General features: G+C 48.4%; 1 protein-coding gene across 3 annotated transcripts in view; it reads left to right on the top strand.

Annotated features, from left to right (window-relative positions):
- The window catches only part of DGKH (diacylglycerol kinase eta), a 1,951,678-nt gene that overhangs the window by 1,810,989 nt on the left and 122,929 nt on the right, over positions 1-17,760 (top strand). The gene's annotated exons all lie outside the window — the stretch shown is intronic.

Below are 17,760 nucleotides of genomic sequence, written 5' to 3'. Positions count from 1 at the left end.
ATACCTTGGTTAGAGAAACACAATCCTCTGATCGATTGGCGAGCAAGAACGGTCCAGTTTCCAGAATGCGTCTCTACTTGTCACCCTCCACCTGGTGTTGCACTGGCCGCAATTTCTTCAGAGACTCCCCAGTTACCTCCCGAATACCTAGAATACCAAGATGTTTTCCGGAAGGATCAGGCTAACTCTCTACCTCCTCATAGGTCTTATGACTGCCAGATAGACCTGATACCTGGATCTACTCCTCCTTGTAGTAGAATTTATGCCCTCACCGAGCCTGAGAACCTTCACCTTCGACAATACCTGGATCAATACCTGGCAAATGGGTTTATTCGTCCTTCCAAGTCCCCTGCTTCTTCAGCTTTGTTCTTCGTTCCAAAAAAGGAAGGAGACCTTAGAACTTGTATCGATTATCGCTCCCTGAACCAGATCACCGTTAAGAATAGATATCCGTTACCTTTGATCCCTGAACTCCTGGACCAAGTCAGAAAAGCATGCATATATACAAAGCTGGATCTTAGAGGAGCTTACCACTTGGTACGAGTAAAAGAGGGCGATGAATGGAAGACGGCCTTCCGCACCAAGTATGGGCTATTTGAATATCAGGTCATGCCCTTCGGACTTTGCAATGCCCCGGCCGCCTTTCAATATTTTATGAACGATGTCCTCAGAGAGCTCATAGATGTATGTGTTGTTGTTTACATTGACGACATCCTCGTTTATTCTTCATCGGAATCTGAACATCGGAAACACGTGAAAATGGTCCTCGAAAGATTGCGTCAACTCAAACTTTTCGCTAAGTTGGAAAAATGTGTTTTCAACGTGACTGAAGTTGAATTCTTGGGATTCATATTATCACCTGGCGGAGTGCGTATGGATTCAAAGAAGGTCGATGCAGTTCTCAAATGGCCATCACCATCCTCCGTAAAAGGTGTGCAAAGCATGTTAGGCTTCGCTAACTTTTACCGCAGGTTTATCCCCGAATTCTCTCGAATAGTCCAGCCCATCACTGCCTTGTTAAAGAAAAACAAACGTTTTGAATGGTCTACCGAGGCGGAACAAGCTTTCCAGGATTTGAAGACTAAATTTATCTCTGCACCAATCTTAAAACACCCTCGCCCCGAACTCCCCTACATCGTGGAAACTGATGCTTCAAGCCTTGCCATGGGGGCAGTTCTATCACAAAAGGACCCGGTAACCAATCAGTTGCATCCCGTGGCATTTTGGTCCCGCAAATTCTCGCCTCCTGAAATCAATTACACGATTACTGACAAGGAACTTCTGGCTATCAAGTCTGCCTTTAAGGCTTGGCGGCATTATCTGCTGGGGGCCCGACACACCGTTACTGTGATTACGGATCACCGAAACCTGCAATATTTGAAGACCGCAAAAGCCCAATCCTCTAGACAACTCCGTTGGGCATTATTCTTTGCCGAGTTTGACTTCATAATTACCTATCGACCTGGTACAAAGAACGGTAAAGCTGATGCCCTTTCTCGGATGGGAGTGGAAGAACACTTGGTCAACCCTAAACCTGTACCAATCATTCCCGAACAAAGAATTCTGGGTGTAATCGCCACAGAATCCATAGAGGAAGTTAAGGATAAAGCCAGGCAACTTGTAACTCCAGCAGACATACAGAATTGGCATCTGCAGGGAAAGGACTTTGCAGTAAAGGACAACTTATTGTATTTCCAAGAACGATTATACCTACCCAGCACAGATTTACAGAAAAAAGTAATCTCTTGTTATCACGACTCTTTAATGGAAGGTCATCCCGGTATAGCCAAGACCTCAGAAAAGATCAAGCGCTACTTCTGGTGGCCGTCTTGGAAAAAAGATATCAGAGACTTTATAATGTCCTGTGGAGTATGCGCCCAAAACAAGAGTCAAAAGGAAAGACCAGCAGGCCTCTTACGCCCTATTGACATCCCACCTCGCCCTTGGCATACGCTTTCTATGGACTTCATCACCGATCTACCTCCATGCTCCGGATACAATACGATTCTAGTAATCGTGGACTTATTCTCCAAGATGGCGCATTTCATTCCGCTCAAAGGCTTGCCAACAGCAGCAACTCTGGCCCGAGAATTTCTCGAAAACATCGTCCGACTGCACGGTTTTCCTTCGGTTCTAATTTCGGATCGAGGTAGTCAATTTATTTCTCATTTTTGGCGAAGTTGCTGTCGGTCGGCTCAAATTGATGTGAGACTATCGACCAGTCACCACCCTCAGACCGACGGACAAACCGAGAGGACCAATCAAACTCTGGAACAGTATTTACGCTGCATGCTGCAACAAACTGAAAAAACTTGGAAAGATATCCTTTGGATAGCCGAGTATGCCTACAATAACTCTGTCCATTCGGGAACTGGGAAAACCCCGTTTTTTCTTTTGTACGGCAGTCACCCTCGAACCTCGGAGTTGGATCCCCTCCAAGATCTTGAAACACCAGCAGTAGACTACCTGCATTCTACAATCACCCAAGCCTTTAAGGAAGCTGTTTCTCACCTTCAAAGGGCTAAAGAACAATACAAGAAAGGAGCAGATCAACATCGGAAGGAAGCCCCTCACTATCAAGTAGGGGATCAAGTCTGGTTATCCACCAAATATCTATCTCTAAAAGGGCCACGCACATTCAACCCAAGATACCTTGGTCCCTATTCCATCACTACCATAGTAAACCCAGTAGCGGTCAAGTTGGACTTGCCCCCGCACATGAAGATACATCCGGTCTTCCACGTCTCTCTATTAAAACCTGTGCAACCTCAAACCCGACTAACCAAATCTCCAAAACCTATCCTAGTGGATGGAGAACTCGAGTTTGAAGTCAAAAGCATTCTGGACTCCAAGATCTCCAAATCTAAACTATTCTACCTAATTGACTGGAAAGGCTACGGCCCCCAAGAGAGATCCTGGGAACCTGCTGAATATGTGCACGCTCCTCGCCTAATCAAAAGATTTCACCGAACATTTCCTGACAAGCCAAAACCCCCGGAGAAGCCCGGTTTGGGAGGGGCCTTGAGGGGGGGTACTGTCATGATCTCTGCCTCCAAAAGGTCAGGGTTTTCCCAACTCCCTTGGAAGCAGATCCATAACCCAGGTTCCGAGTGCCAACCAGTCCCAATTGGGACCTTTTGGACCCAGTCCTGGCGCCAGTGGCACCAGGCTCATAAATATGCCCAGTCCCAGCGCTGGAAGCGCCGGGCTCATAATGCTTGGGTGGACTTACCTTCAGCAGACCATGCTGCTTACTTGCCTGCCAGTTGAGCCTCTGATCCTCTTCTGTTTGGAACTACTTTTCCTGTTGGGTGGGGCTGGAGCCACTCCCTAGATTCAGAACACTGGAACTCTTCTGGAAGGCAGGAACTCTTTTCTTACCAGGAACTCTTTTCTTACTTAGGCGTGGCTGTGGAAGGAGACACCTAAGCACTACAGGAGGCTATTTAAACCACACCCGGTGGATGAATCTTGCTTTGCGTTATTCTGCAACCTCTGCAGCAGAACGCTCATCGTGTCTTCTGCATCCAATCCTGGGCCTAAGGAAAAAGGCTTACCATCCTGAATCCAGTCTTCAGCAACACCTATAAAGACAAGAAAGAACAGGTTAGCATTCCGGCATCTGAAAGGCAAAGGCTTACCATCCTGAATCCAGTCTTCAGCAACACCTATAAAGACAAGAAAGAACAGGTTAGCATTCCGGCATCTGAAAGACAAAAGTTTACCAACTCTTTGCACGCTCCGGAGGCCTTCGGCGCTGCATCCCGCATCTGAAAGACAAAACAAGGTGCGTTTAAAGACATTGGGGAACTTTAATACTCACGTGCCATTACTCCTTTCCACATCTAATCCAGTGGGTATTCCGGCACCCTGCAGCCGCTCCGAACTCGTACCTGCAAAATAAAAAGACAGTTAGAGCGCATAGTGAAGCAGGCAACAAGCGCTTACTTACGTGCTTCCAGGCGCTTCTATTCATCACACGGGCTCCATCTTCAACTCACTTCAGCCCGTCATCCGCCATCGCCGGAACCCTGCAAAACAAGAGACATCATTACTAAAGACTTTAAAGACATTTGAATGACTCGAAACTTACCGTTCGTGCAGTAAACGACGGACAGCAGTCCTCTGAAGTCAAGAGGCCTGCGCTACCTATCCAGTGAAGAAACTGGTTACAGCACCCTGCCCCGAGGCAGATGGAGAGCTCGGCATTCACTTACCTAAGGTGAGAGCGTTAACCTTTGGGGGTCTACAGGAGAGGAGAAGAGGAAAGAGATAGGGACACCCCAATAACCCCAGTTCATTAACCCCATATTTTCTATCTGCAGACATCTTACTCTACACGTCAGGCATACAGTGCACAGAGGTCCAGCCCAAAGAGCCAACCGGGTGCTACACATCACCTTTGAAGATACGGTAGTCGCCCAGTCAAGACCGGCGCCTCTGCGAGAATCAGGTGAGCGTTACAAACATCTTGTGATGATGCTTGTGATGATGCAGGAGTTGTTACAGCTACTTCTCATGAACATTTTGTTCGAGAAGAAAACAACACAAATTTGTTGAGCAAAGAAAAATAAGTCCACCACGCAAGCCACAGATAAAGAAGAGAATTTGATTCTGAATTATTCCTGTGAATAGGAAGTATGGCAAAGAAGTGAATGGGTGCTATATCCCTTTGACTGTAATTTGAGAAAAGAAACAAATCAGCAGTGTTATCATTGGAACTGCAAGCTAGAAACAAGTAGTGACTGGGCCCTATATCCCTGAGACTCTGCTTACTTTATGGGACCTAAGGGAGACACATATCCGCACAAGGAAGAGAATACTGATAACACATTATTTGAATAAATCTGACACTATTGATTTAGGTTATCCTCTGAGAGTAATTCCCAGTTGCCTTATTAGTAATTCTGAAATCCTGTAATCTTTTCTCAACCAAGCCTTGTGTTTGCATAAAAAACATTTGTGCCTTTTTATTTTGTGTGTTTTGTTCGGTGGCGATCCACCACATTAGATTGTTTTGTGCAAAAAACCTTCAATGAACTTTTCTCCCGCAGATTCCTCATTTTGATAGATATCCTTGTCCAGCTCTGCTGCTCTGAAACATTTTGGACCTAGATTCAACTGTCGATCCGGCTTGCTCCGTGCTTTATCGTCTGCTCCAGACGTGACATAAGGGGTTGTATATATAGTACATCACTACGTTCCAAGCTTCAGTTCCTTTTTCTGCGCACATGCACGCTGTATCGGGAACACAACTTTGAGTCTTGACTCAATGTTTTTGGCAAACGATGTGTCTTATTTTCTTCAGAAAACCTCGACCACGATGTCTACTCACCGGATTTCAGGCTTCAAAAGATGCACTGATTGTCACTATCCATGCCTCTGACCCCCTCAGGTATAACAGCCCCCTGGTAGCCGTGGGGCAAAATCCCATTCACACTGGCCCCAAAGGCCTTAATACTCCATCAGAAACATACATGGAGTCAGTCCTGGCGCCTTTGGGCCAGGCTCATTATCGGGAATAAAGCAATACCAGTTTTGGACTTTAATCCAACATGGAGGCCTATTACACAGCTCAGTTCTTTAGAACCAAGCCATGCGGTCTAGTGTTTTGGGTGTTGCTGGGCTTGGAACTACTTTACCTGGGCTATTTAAACCACACCCAAACAGCAGAACATGCTTCGCGTTATACTGCACTCCTGCAGCGTAACGCTCACCGTGTCCAGCTCCTGCTCATCTGCTTCTCCGACGGCCCGATCCTGAAGCCCTAGATCCGGATTCCATTAAATAACCTGGAAGAACAAGAACAGCATTAGCGAGCAAGAACACTTACCTGCGAAGTAACCGGCCTTGCATCCATCCTGCGCTTCGCTTACCTCACCCATCTCTGGAGTTCGCCGCAACCTGCAAAGGTAAAGAAACAAGGACAGCATTAATAACAGTTCTTACCTGGGCAAGCAGCGAGTCCTGGCAGCACCCTGCGCTTCTCTTTCCTCGCCCATCTCCGGGTTTCACCGCAACCTGCAAGGAAGAAGGAACAAGGCAGCATTAACAAAGCACTTACCTGGGCAAGCAGCGCTTCGATCGCTCATCACTCCGGAACATCACCGCAACCTGTACAAAGAAGAGAAGAGAACACAGGTTAGCAATTAACACCAATAAACAGCGCTGCGCATCAATAACTCACCGCGGTCTTCGATCTCGGCGTGGCAACTCTGAGATCGCAACCATCCCTGTGAAAACAAAAAGAGACATCGTTAGGGAACAGCGTAGTGGAGCAAGATGCCGAGAAGACAGAAAAAACAGAGGGAAAGAAAGAGACCAAATAAAGACGGAAAAGACATTATAACTCACTTGGAAGACAGCAAGCAGAGTCAGAGTCACAGCCGGTCTGGACCCGACCAGTGAAGCAACTAGGTCCATGGAACGCCTGCACCAACCACGCGCCCCTGCACAGAGACACAGGACGGAGAGTTCAACGCACAACAACCTAAGGTGAGCAATAACACCATGGGAGGGGATTTGGACCAGAGGGAAGTGGGAGTCCACCCATCACAGAACCAGTATCTTAACCCTCCATTCTCCTGCTATATGCGCTACCCAACGTCTGGCACATAACCAAGCAGAGAGGGGTCAGGAATAGCACTTAGACCTCCATCCAGTATCGTGTGGCGGACATGGATACCGGGTGAGCGTAACACTGATTGCCAGTCCAAAATGTCAGTGACCAACCCCCCCATGACATTTGTCTGTGGTGCTTGGGTGCGAGTCACGGCAGAGAGGCCTGTGCTTCGTGCTAAAAAAAACTGTCGAAATCCCTACGTGAGAGCGCCACGAAATTTACTTTGGGCCGACCGCCCTCAAAATCGCCCGCACGGTCTTTCGTCCCGTCTTCCATAGCTAAAATGGAGGAGCCCACCGCCGGAAAGGGGAAGGAAAAGCATCGCAGAAAATCTAAGAAGCTTTCACATTCAAGAAGCCATTCTTCTTTGTCTTCCTCGTGAAAGAAGAAGCAGTGTCACTTTTGTTAGGGAGAATTCTCTGTTTAGGCTGAATTTCCCTACCTAGTGAGTCCCCCAGCAGCTTTGCTGGATTTCTGGGGTTTCTTTTTTTCTCCTGCCAAGAGTGAGACTCTTTTACCCTCACTCTTGGACATGTTGAAGTGTGTTTTCTTGGTTAAACCTTGTGTTGAATGGGCTATGGGGTCTTTTACCCCATAGGGCCTCATGTATTTTTGTGATGTGGGTTACACAGCACCCTCTGTGCCGTGACCCAGGGGTGTCCTAGGGACTCCCCAACATAGACTCCATACCCTGGGACTGACTACTGTCTCCCAGGGCATGTAAAGTCACCAAAGACTTTGCTAGTCTTGAATCCTGAACAGAACCAGTACAAACCATCATATTGTGGACGTACTGGCTGGGGCAATTCGATTGCCCCAGGGTCTGTTAGTCGAGGGGGCACGTCTCCGTCCCCCCTGATCGAGTTTTGGCTGGTGGCAGTGGAAACTACGTTTTATATTCGACCGCGAATATTTTCCTATGGGATTTCCCATTGTTTTAGGCTAACACATTTAATTATTTATTTACGGTAGCCTTAAACATACCGCCGGTTTATATATTTATTTTTATAACTCCGGTTGGGACTTTTTGCCAAAACTTGATGCTAAAATGGCGTTGGTGTTCGCCTCTGTAATTCTGACCCAAAGTGGAGCCCTTTGTTCCACTTTTGGCGGGCTTCTCCACAGAAGCCCTCCAAAGTGGTGCCACTCTGTCTGGGGTACTTAGGAGGGGTGGAGGGGGATTTAGGCACCCTGGACTGAGTTACCTTGGTAACTCAAGTCGCACTCCGTCCTGATTGGCCCAAGTGGTGAGCCGGTCGGCTCACCACTTAGCATGTTTGAGTGACAGCTAGGCTGGGTGAATGGGGGTTTGCTGCATAAAAGCAGGGCTTTGGGGACTGGAACTTCAGAAGTCGCCACAGGACCAAGAATCCGACGAGGGAAGAGCTGAGCCGACCTGCTTCGACGACACCACCCGGTGGAGCCCTGCTGAACCGTCTCACCACTTTTCCCGACGACCGAGGAGAACTCTTAACGGAGTGGCTCCTTCCCTTGACTGGTGGGGACAACCAGTTTTCGCCTTCTTTTCGCTTCTCGAGGTATCTCGTGGCCGCCTTGCCAGTGCCAAGCACCCCGGCAACCGGAACCCCACCACTTTTACCTCAAACCACGAAAGTCGGTACAACCCTTTAACCGGAGGATTCCGCGGCTGGTTTCTTCCCGGGCAGTGCAACGACCTTCTTCTTCTGCTCTTCAGCGAGAACTTCTTCTCCCCTGACCGACGTCGAGCCTTGCTGCCACTGCCTGGAACAACTGCCACCGCTGGAGGATCCTTTCCGCTTAAGGTACCGTGTTCCGCCTGGCTTCCCTTGCTACCGACTGTACGGGGTAGATTTAGCCCCCGGCTTTCGACCCTGGGAGTGCCTGGGACACCCTGGCTAAACTTTCTAAACCACTCTAAACTCTTTCTAACTCCTTGCAAGACTTTGAATCCCTAATAACAGTGTGATCTTGGGCACATTTTCGCTCCGGCTACTCTAAGAGTGGGCCCTGCCTAGTGACTTTTGCTCACCTGTGACTTTGTGTTTCTTTGAGCCTATTGCAAGTGTTCTGGACCTTAGAGTGGTGTGTTTAACCTATTTCTGTTTCTTTTATCCCTTTCTTGAACCTACTAGAGTGTCATCTGACGTTAAGCACTCACCTCTGTTTTAATTATGTGGTGTTAACTTAGAGTTGTCTAGATAGGAGTAAGGGTGGAAACTGCTTTCATTATAACTGTGTTTAGAGTGTTTTTACTATACTTTGCTAGAGTGTTTTCAACTTATGTGTTCTTAAAAATAAATAACTTTATACCTTTGAAACCAAGCTCTGGTCAGTGTTTGCTTGTGCTATTGTGTCTGAGTACATATTGTGTATACTTTGCATACTGCCTAACTCTTCTTGAGGGAAGTCTGACTGCTCAGCCACAGCTACCAGGTAAATCTGGGTGGTGCAGACTGCTACCAAGTGGGTTTACTGCTATACCTGTAGTCTTAAATCTTTTGCAGTGTTCCCCAAGGGAACTGCACAGGTTTCTGCCTAACACTGGTGTACAGCGGTGGGATTTGTATTGAGTATACATTTTATTGTGCTTTAGATACCTTAGTGCAACTAACCACAAAGCTTAGCACTGTAAAAGTAATCCTCTAACATGTCAGTTATAGAAAGCTATAGTCAAGAGTCCCTTTCAGCCAAAACTGCTGATTGTTTAAGAGTGCTCTGTAAACATAAGGATCTCCTGACTAAGGGCAAGAAAATGGAGCTGATTGAAAGATTGTTGGCTAACCAAAGTCTGGGTGATGGTTCAGAGGAACCTACCACTCCAGCAACTGTAGATGACAGTATTGAAGTTAACATGGAGCAAAATGTTGATGATTCTGAGGAAGAGTCAGAAGAGGAGGGTGAGGCTGTTGTAACTGTCCCCCCTAGGCCTCTGCCTGCTCTACCTGCTGTACCTACTGGACCTTTACCAGGTCCCACATTTAGTCCTCAGTACTTTGAACTGGAGAAAATGAAGCTAGAATTGGAGTATAAGAAACTTAATGCTCAAACTGACAAAGAACTAAGGCTAAGGGAAATGGAGCTCAAGTATGACTTAGAAATGAAGAAATTATCTGTTGAGAATGCTTCTCTCTCTGGCTCCTCTAGAAGTTCCAGTCCTAAAAGACCCCGGATGCCTAAAGAATTGATTGGTATGTATGAGCCTAAGTTGGATGTGTTGGATTGGTTGTCTCTGTTTGAATATAATCATGGGCTCCAGAACATCACAGGAAATGACTTACTCACCTGGTTGTTCTCTAGGCTTCCCCCTGTTGCAACTGATGTGGTAATGGAGATGGGGGAGGAGGATAGGAAGGACTATGAATGTGTGAAACTAGCTTTGATAGCTAGGTTTGGGAAGACCCCTTCCCAGTATCTTAAGAGGTTTAGGAGCCTCAAAAAGCATGATGGTACCCCTTGGGCTACCTGGGTGAGTGAATGTTTGAAAAACTTAGAGGGATGGATTAAGGGTTACAAGGTGAACACTTATGAAGGTATGAAGAATTTGTTTATGTTGGAGACTATTTATGATGCCTGCTCTCCTGAGCTCAGACAACACTTGGCTGATTCCAGGGAATTAGATTCCCGGAAACTAGCTAAGGCTGCTGACTTGTGGGTTGCCAACAGGGCCACTCACAAGGATTCTGGGGTAACTCAGAAGAAGGATGGGGAAAAACAGCCTAAAAAGGACTCCAAAGAGAATTCTAATACCTCCCATACCCAAGAGGGCCACAAACAACCAAATAACCAGGGTAAGCCCCAGGGTAAACCGAATCAGGCTAGTGTACCTTCTGGCCACAAGCCAGAAGGAGGTCAGAACAAGCCACCCTTCCAGAGAGCATTTGGACAATGCTATGTCTGTCAGGGTACTGACCATATCAAAGGGGATCCCAAGTGCAAGGGTAAACCTGCAGGGATCAGCACAGTCTCCTTAGCCTTCACTCCTGAGGATGAAGTACAGATGGCTAGTGCCCACTTTGAACTCTTTGCTGAAGAACCCTTGGGTCTTCAAGCAACTGTAAACTTAGAGCCTATGGGTCTGGTTAGTCCCCAGAATAGGGTTGTGTATAACTCCCTACCTGTTAACTCTAAGGTGTATTATGTGGACAGTGTTCTTGTCAATGGCCAGGATACTCCTGCCAGGAGAGACACTGGGGCCAGCAGAACAGTAGTGGATGAAAGCTTCTTTCAACCTGAGGATGTGGCCAAAGCACCCAAAGGTCCCCCTAAAATGTCTGGAGGCCCTGTCCAAATGGTTCCTATTCTACCAGCCCTCATTCAGTGTAACAACATGACAGTGAGGATCCCTGTCAGTGTTCAGGCTGAGGTACCTGGGAAGGTCCTGTTGGGGAATGACCTAAGAACTCTAGGAGTAGTGTCACATACCCCCAGGCCTCCCAGTATGGAGAAGCAGAACTTAACCAAATTGGCTAGAAAGGCTACCTTGAAGGACCCTTCTAAGCCTGTGGGACCCTCTACTGAGAACCCCACTACAAGCCCTGGTGTTAGTAAGTTGACCTCTAACCCAGGCACATTTCAGGATAGTATGCTAGGAACATGGGCGCCCCAACCAAGCTCCATCATTGTTCCCCTAGTCTCAGAGTCTCTGACTCCCCCTGCTTCTGAGGAAGAGGTGGATAGACCAACTAGGCCCCTATCTGGACCTGAGAGAACTGGTAATTCTCAGTGCTGGTGGAAAACCAGAAAAGAAAAGTCTAAGGCCAAAAACCTTCAGACTGTTGGACCTTCTACTGAAGACCCCAACTCAACTCCTAATATTAGGGGGGAAACTCCTAAAATAGGTAAGGGTAGATCTAAGAGGAAGGGGAAGCAGGTACATTGCCTAACCCCAACCCCTCCAACCAAGAGGCCTAAGACCCAACCTGCTCCCACAAGAGAGGTGGTGAGGAACCTTGGAGGCCCCTCTAGATCTAAGGGAATCCTTTATAAGGACCCCTTCAAAAAGCCTAACATAGGTTCAGAAGTTGTACCAACTTCTGAGGGACTGGTCAACCAGATCCCCTATAACAAAAAGACTGATGTTCCTCAAAGGGTCTGTAGGTCCGTTAGCTTACAAAAGAAAACCTTTGAGTTCTCCATTGAACATAGGTCAAGGTGTCACCATCAAAATGCTGATGGACTCTCTAGGATGTATATCATCGACTAGAGGTATGAGGTTCATCCAGGAGTGGATTAAATCCTCCTGTCCCTTAGTCTGGGGGGGGCGAGTGTTAGGGAGAATTCTCTGTTTAGGCTGAATTTCCCTACCTAGTGAGTCCCCCAGCAGCTTTGCTGGATTTCTGGGGTTTCTTTTTTTCTCCTGCCAAGAGTGAGACTCTTTTACCCTCACTCTTGGACATGTTGAAGTGTGTTTTCTTGGTTAAACCTTGTGTTGAATGGGCTATGGGGTCTTTTACCCCATAGGGCCTCATGTATTTTTGTGATGTGGGTTACACAGCACCCTCTGTGCCGTGACCCAGGGGTGTCCTAGGGACTCCCCAACATAGACTCCATACCCTGGGACTGACTACTGTCTCCCAGGGCATGTAAAGTCACCAAAGACTTTGCTAGTCTTGAATCCTGAACAGAACCAGTACAAACCATCATATTGTGGACGTACTGGCTGGGGCAATTCGATTGCCCCAGGGTCTGTTAGTCGAGGGGGCACGTCTCCGTCCCCCCTGATCGAGTTTTGGCTGGTGGCAGTGGAAACTACGTTTTATATTCGACCGCGAATATTTTCCTATGGGATTTCCCATTGTTTTAGGCTAACACATTTAATTATTTATTTACGGTAGCCTTAAACATACCGCCGGTTTATATATTTATTTTTATAACTCCGGTTGGGACTTTTTGCCAAAACTTGATGCTAAAATGGCGTTGGTGTTCGCCTCTGTAATTCTGACCCAAAGTGGAGCCCTTTGTTCCACTTTTGGCGGGCTTCTCCACAGAAGCCCTCCAAAGTGGTGCCACTCTGTCTGGGGTACTTAGGAGGGGTGGAGGGGGATTTAGGCACCCTGGACTGAGTTACCTTGGTAACTCAAGTCGCACTCCGTCCTGATTGGCCCAAGTGGTGAGCCGGTCGGCTCACCACTTAGCATGTTTGAGTGACAGCTAGGCTGGGTGAATGGGGGTTTGCTGCATAAAAGCAGGGCTTTGGGGACTGGAACTTCAGAAGTCGCCACAGGACCAAGAATCCGACGAGGGAAGAGCTGAGCCGACCTGCTTCGACGACACCACCCGGTGGAGCCCTGCTGAACCGTCTCACCACTTTTCCCGACGACCGAGGAGAACTCTTAACGGAGTGGCTCCTTCCCTTGACTGGTGGGGACAACCAGTTTTCGCCTTCTTTTCGCTTCTCGAGGTATCTCGTGGCCGCCTTGCCAGTGCCAAGCACCCCGGCAACCGGAACCCCACCACTTTTACCTCAAACCACGAAAGTCGGTACAACCCTTTAACCGGAGGATTCCGCGGCTGGTTTCTTCCCGGGCAGTGCAACGACCTTCTTCTTCTGCTCTTCAGCGAGAACTTCTTCTCCCCTGACCGACGTCGAGCCTTGCTGCCACTGCCTGGAACAACTGCCACCGCTGGAGGATCCTTTCCGCTTAAGGTACCGTGTTCCGCCTGGCTTCCCTTGCTACCGACTGTACGGGGTAGATTTAGCCCCCGGCTTTCGACCCTGGGAGTGCCTGGGACACCCTGGCTAAACTTTCTAAACCACTCTAAACTCTTTCTAACTCCTTGCAAGACTTTGAATCCCTAATAACAGTGTGATCTTGGGCACATTTTCGCTCCGGCTACTCTAAGAGTGGGCCCTGCCTAGTGACTTTTGCTCACCTGTGACTTTGTGTTTCTTTGAGCCTATTGCAAGTGTTCTGGACCTTAGAGTGGTGTGTTTAACCTATTTCTGTTTCTTTTATCCCTTTCTTGAACCTACTAGAGTGTCATCTGACGTTAAGCACTCACCTCTGTTTTAATTATGTGGTGTTAACTTAGAGTTGTCTAGATAGGAGTAAGGGTGGAAACTGCTTTCATTATAACTGTGTTTAGAGTGTTTTTACTATACTTTGCTAGAGTGTTTTCAACTTATGTGTTCTTAAAAATAAATAACTTTATACCTTTGAAACCAAGCTCTGGTCAGTGTTTGCTTGTGCTATTGTGTCTGAGTACATATTGTGTATACTTTGCATACTGCCTAACTCTTCTTGAGGGAAGTCTGACTGCTCAGCCACAGCTACCAGGTAAATCTGGGTGGTGCAGACTGCTACCAAGTGGGTTTACTGCTATACCTGTAGTCTTAAATCTTTTGCAGTGTTCCCCAAGGGAACTGCACAGGTTTCTGCCTAACAACTTTCATCGACAAAACTCTAGCTCGTCGTCAGAAAGAGATAAGACTTTGGCTGGGCCGACTACTCAGGAAGAGTGGGAAAGTTTCAAAACCAAAATGCTTGAAATGTTTAGGAATCAAGCTGCTGTAGGTGCAGTTATCCCCCTGACCAGCAAGCTTTGGCAGAAAAAGCAGCGCTCTGTGCTCCAGACCCCACCCTAGCCATTCCATCTGACGTCGACCACGCCTATGGGCTCAATGCTGACAAAGGCACGTAAAAGTCCATCGGCTGTCCACCATAAGGCTGACGTTCACTTGTCATCAAAGCGTTCCTCGATGCCGAAAACCCTTCAATCAGCACCGAAAACTGTCCTATCGACAGCCATTCCATCGGCATCCACGGGAAAACCCTTGATGCCAACTGTCGGCAATGGTTCCTTTTTACCACTGTCAAGGTCGGGATTCTTCGACTCCATGCGGTCGATGTTTGACGTCAATCAGCCCGATTACCAAGAGGACGTTGATCCCATCTATTCTGGTACCAGCGGTGTCGATTTCTTCGACGACCAAAGCAATTTGTTGGCTCTAACCTAGGCGTTACTAGATGTCAGTGGCCTGGATACGTCTCCAGACCTTGAGCTCCAGCAGGCTCAGCCCTACACGCATACTCATGCAAAATTCAGGGCCCTGGTTGAAAGGGTGGCAGACACCCTTTGTTTAAAATCTTCTGCTGCACCCCTTCAAGGGTTCAAACTCAGACATTTTGACGGAGGTCTTGCAGTTGAGCAAATTATGCCATTTCTCTTGGCTATAGCAGACCCCTTAGACTTCTTATGGCAACATCCTTGCACGACCCCTCTCGCCCCGTAAACTCCAATTTGATGGGGAAGTATAGGCCAGCAAGTGGATACCCTTTTTTCCTCGCTATACACCCTTCTCCAGAAGGGCTTGTCGTGCAAGCTGCCACAATTCCAACCAGACCTGCGGCATCCACATCCAATCTGCCCCCGGATAGGGAAGGAGAAAGGCTGGATGCAATGGCCAAGAAGGTATTTACTTCTGGCAGCATGGCGCTCAAAGCCACCACTATAGCCTGCGGATTTACAAAATACTCCTTTTGGCTTGTTGAAATCGATGGAGCGTGCAGCTGAGTACGTCCCTGAAGCTGCAATGCGGGAAGGATTTTTACAGCTAGTGGAGGATGGGATTGAGGTAGCCAAGCAGTCGTTGCAGACGGCCCTGGACGTGGCAGACTGCGTTTACCGTTCAATGGGGTCAGCAGTAGTGATGAGGAGAGCAGTCTATCTAAAAACCTACGGCTTCTCCCCAAATGTTCAGAACAGGTTACTGGACATGCCTTTTGAGGGAGATTTGCCTTTTGGCCAAAAAGCTGATGACTGTTTAGAAAAATGTAGAGAGTCTAAAATTGCCGCTAAATCGCTGGGCCTAGGTGCGCAACGGCCAAGCCTGCTTTCAGCTTTGTCTCAAGAGGCAGAGGTTACACATGATATGTACCGTATGGCAGGAAGGCGCAGCTCCCGCAGGCAAGGGCAGAGGCATTTCTCCAATCTCAGAAGGAGCAAAGGGGCTTCTAGAGGCCAGCAAATAGTTGCAGCGGCAGGGGCAGCTCTGCCCTCTAAGCTGCTTCGATTTCCCCTCCCACGACTTATCGATTGATGGACGGTTGACAGGACATTGGACCTAGTGGCAGGAGATTACCTCTGATTCCTGGGCCCTGCAGACAATTTGGAGGGGTTATTGTCTGCTCTTTTTAAAAATGCCATCGGACAAACCCCACAAAAAAGCCACTGGACAAACCCCCACTGCCTCCATCCAACTGGGACAGGAGCTCCAGGAAGAACTGAGAGTTCTGTTGTTGAAGGGTGCCATGGAAGAGGTACCTCCTGATCAGAGAGGGTGGGGCTAGTTTTCCCGGTATTTTCTGGTACCCAAGAAAGGAGAAGGTCTCCGTCCCATTCTGGACCTCAGGGCTCTAAACACGTTTTTGAGGAATTACAAATTTCGGATGGTGACGTTGAGAGATTCTCCACTCTCTCGAACTTCAGGACTGGCTGGTGTCAATAGACCTGCAGGATGCTTATTTCCATGTGCCAATATATCAAATTCACAGGAAGTTCCTAAGGTTCCTCATGGGGAGAAGTACTATCAGTTCAAAGTGCTTCCCTTTGGATTGACCGCCGCTCCATGGATCTTGACCAAGCTCATGGCAGTAGTCGCGGCTCACCTCAAGTGATCTGGGCTCCATGTATTTCCTTACCTGGACGACTGGTTGATCAAGGGAATGTCAGCGGGGTAGGCTTTGTCACATCTAGAGTACACCTCCCTACTACTGCACAAGCTGGGCTTCTCCCTGAACTTGAAGAAGTCCCATGTGACACCAGTCCAAAGGCTCCAGTTCATCGGAGCAGTCCTAGATACTCTGATAGGGAAGGGTTTCCCTCCCGAGGAGAGAGCCAACAGCATAGCGCAGATGGCACATTTATTCTGCAACCAACGCACTTTACCAGCGGCTTCCTTCCTCTGCCTCTTAGGTCTCATGGCCTCCTGTATTTTTCTAGTGCCAAATGCCAGGCTGTGCATGATATCCCTACAGTGGCTCTTAAGGGACCAGTGGTCGCAGTGCCTGGGAGCCCTCACAGATCCTCTCAAAGTGTTCAAACAAGTGTTCCTCGACTAGTGGGACAACCACAGCAATCTTATGGCGGGGAACCCTTCTGGCCTCCTTGGCCTCAGATCCGAGTGGTCACGGATGCATCACTGAAGGGTTAGAGCACTCACTGCGAGGACTTGCGGGTGAGTGGCCTTTGGTCAGCGACGGAAGCCAGGTGGCACATCAACAGGCTGGAGTTGCAAGCCATCAGGCTAGCCCTGAGGGCCTTTGCCCCAACTCTCATGGGGAAGCATATCCTGATTCTAACGGACAACACATGCACTACCTGAACAAACAAGGTGGTGTGCGCTCCTGTCCCCCTCTGCACAGAGGCGATCCAGCTCTGGGTCTGGTTGCTGGAGAACCTGTTCTTGGTCTCGGCAGTTCATCTGGCAGGATCAGAGAACAGTTTGGCGGATGCTCGTAACAGGAAGAGCACAGTCTCACACGAGTGCGACGTGTACCAGGAAGTACTGGAAGAGATCCTTTCTCTCTAGGGTACCCCAGCATTGGATCTGTTTGCCATGGAGTCCAACAGGAAGTACAAACAGTTTTGCTTGAGGGAATTCCCCGCAAACGGTGCACTGGTGGACGCATTTCAGGTTAACTGCACTTTCCCTCTCCATTATGCTTTCCCTCTGATTCCTGTCATTCCTTGGGTTCTCAGGAGGTTTAAGAGATTTCAAGCAACCATGATCTTGATTGCCCCGAGCTGGGCGAGGAGAACATGGTACTCGGACCTCTTGAATCTGGCCATCTGTCCACCTAACCGGCTTCCTCAGCGTCCGAATCTCCTGACCCAATCGGAAGGTTGAGTGGTTCACCCCTCACTGGATTCCCTCAACCTACTTGCGTGGTTCTTGAGAGGAGGAGATATGATGACTGGGATCTCTCGGAGGAGGTACTCGAGGTGTTGCTGGCTGCATGCAGACCTTCTAACAGATCTTTGTACGCGTGCAGGTGGAGAACATTTGAGGCGTGGTGCAGGGAACATGAGATTGCCCCGCCCCTACAGTGATGAGTGCCTTCTGTCATTGGCCTCTGCGCGCCTTTAGGTTACCACAGTCAAAGGATATTTGGCGGCCTTGTCTGTGTTCAAAAGGTCCCTGGATCAAGGTTCTT

This window comes from Ambystoma mexicanum, chromosome 7q (genome assembly GCF_040938575.1).
Source record: "Ambystoma mexicanum isolate Mex_15411 chromosome 7q, UKY_AmexF1_1, whole genome shotgun sequence".
Taxonomy (NCBI): domain Eukaryota; kingdom Metazoa; phylum Chordata; class Amphibia; order Caudata; family Ambystomatidae; genus Ambystoma; species Ambystoma mexicanum.
The sequence above is the reverse complement of the archived record's forward strand: the minus strand, read 5'-3'. Positions and strand labels throughout refer to the sequence as shown.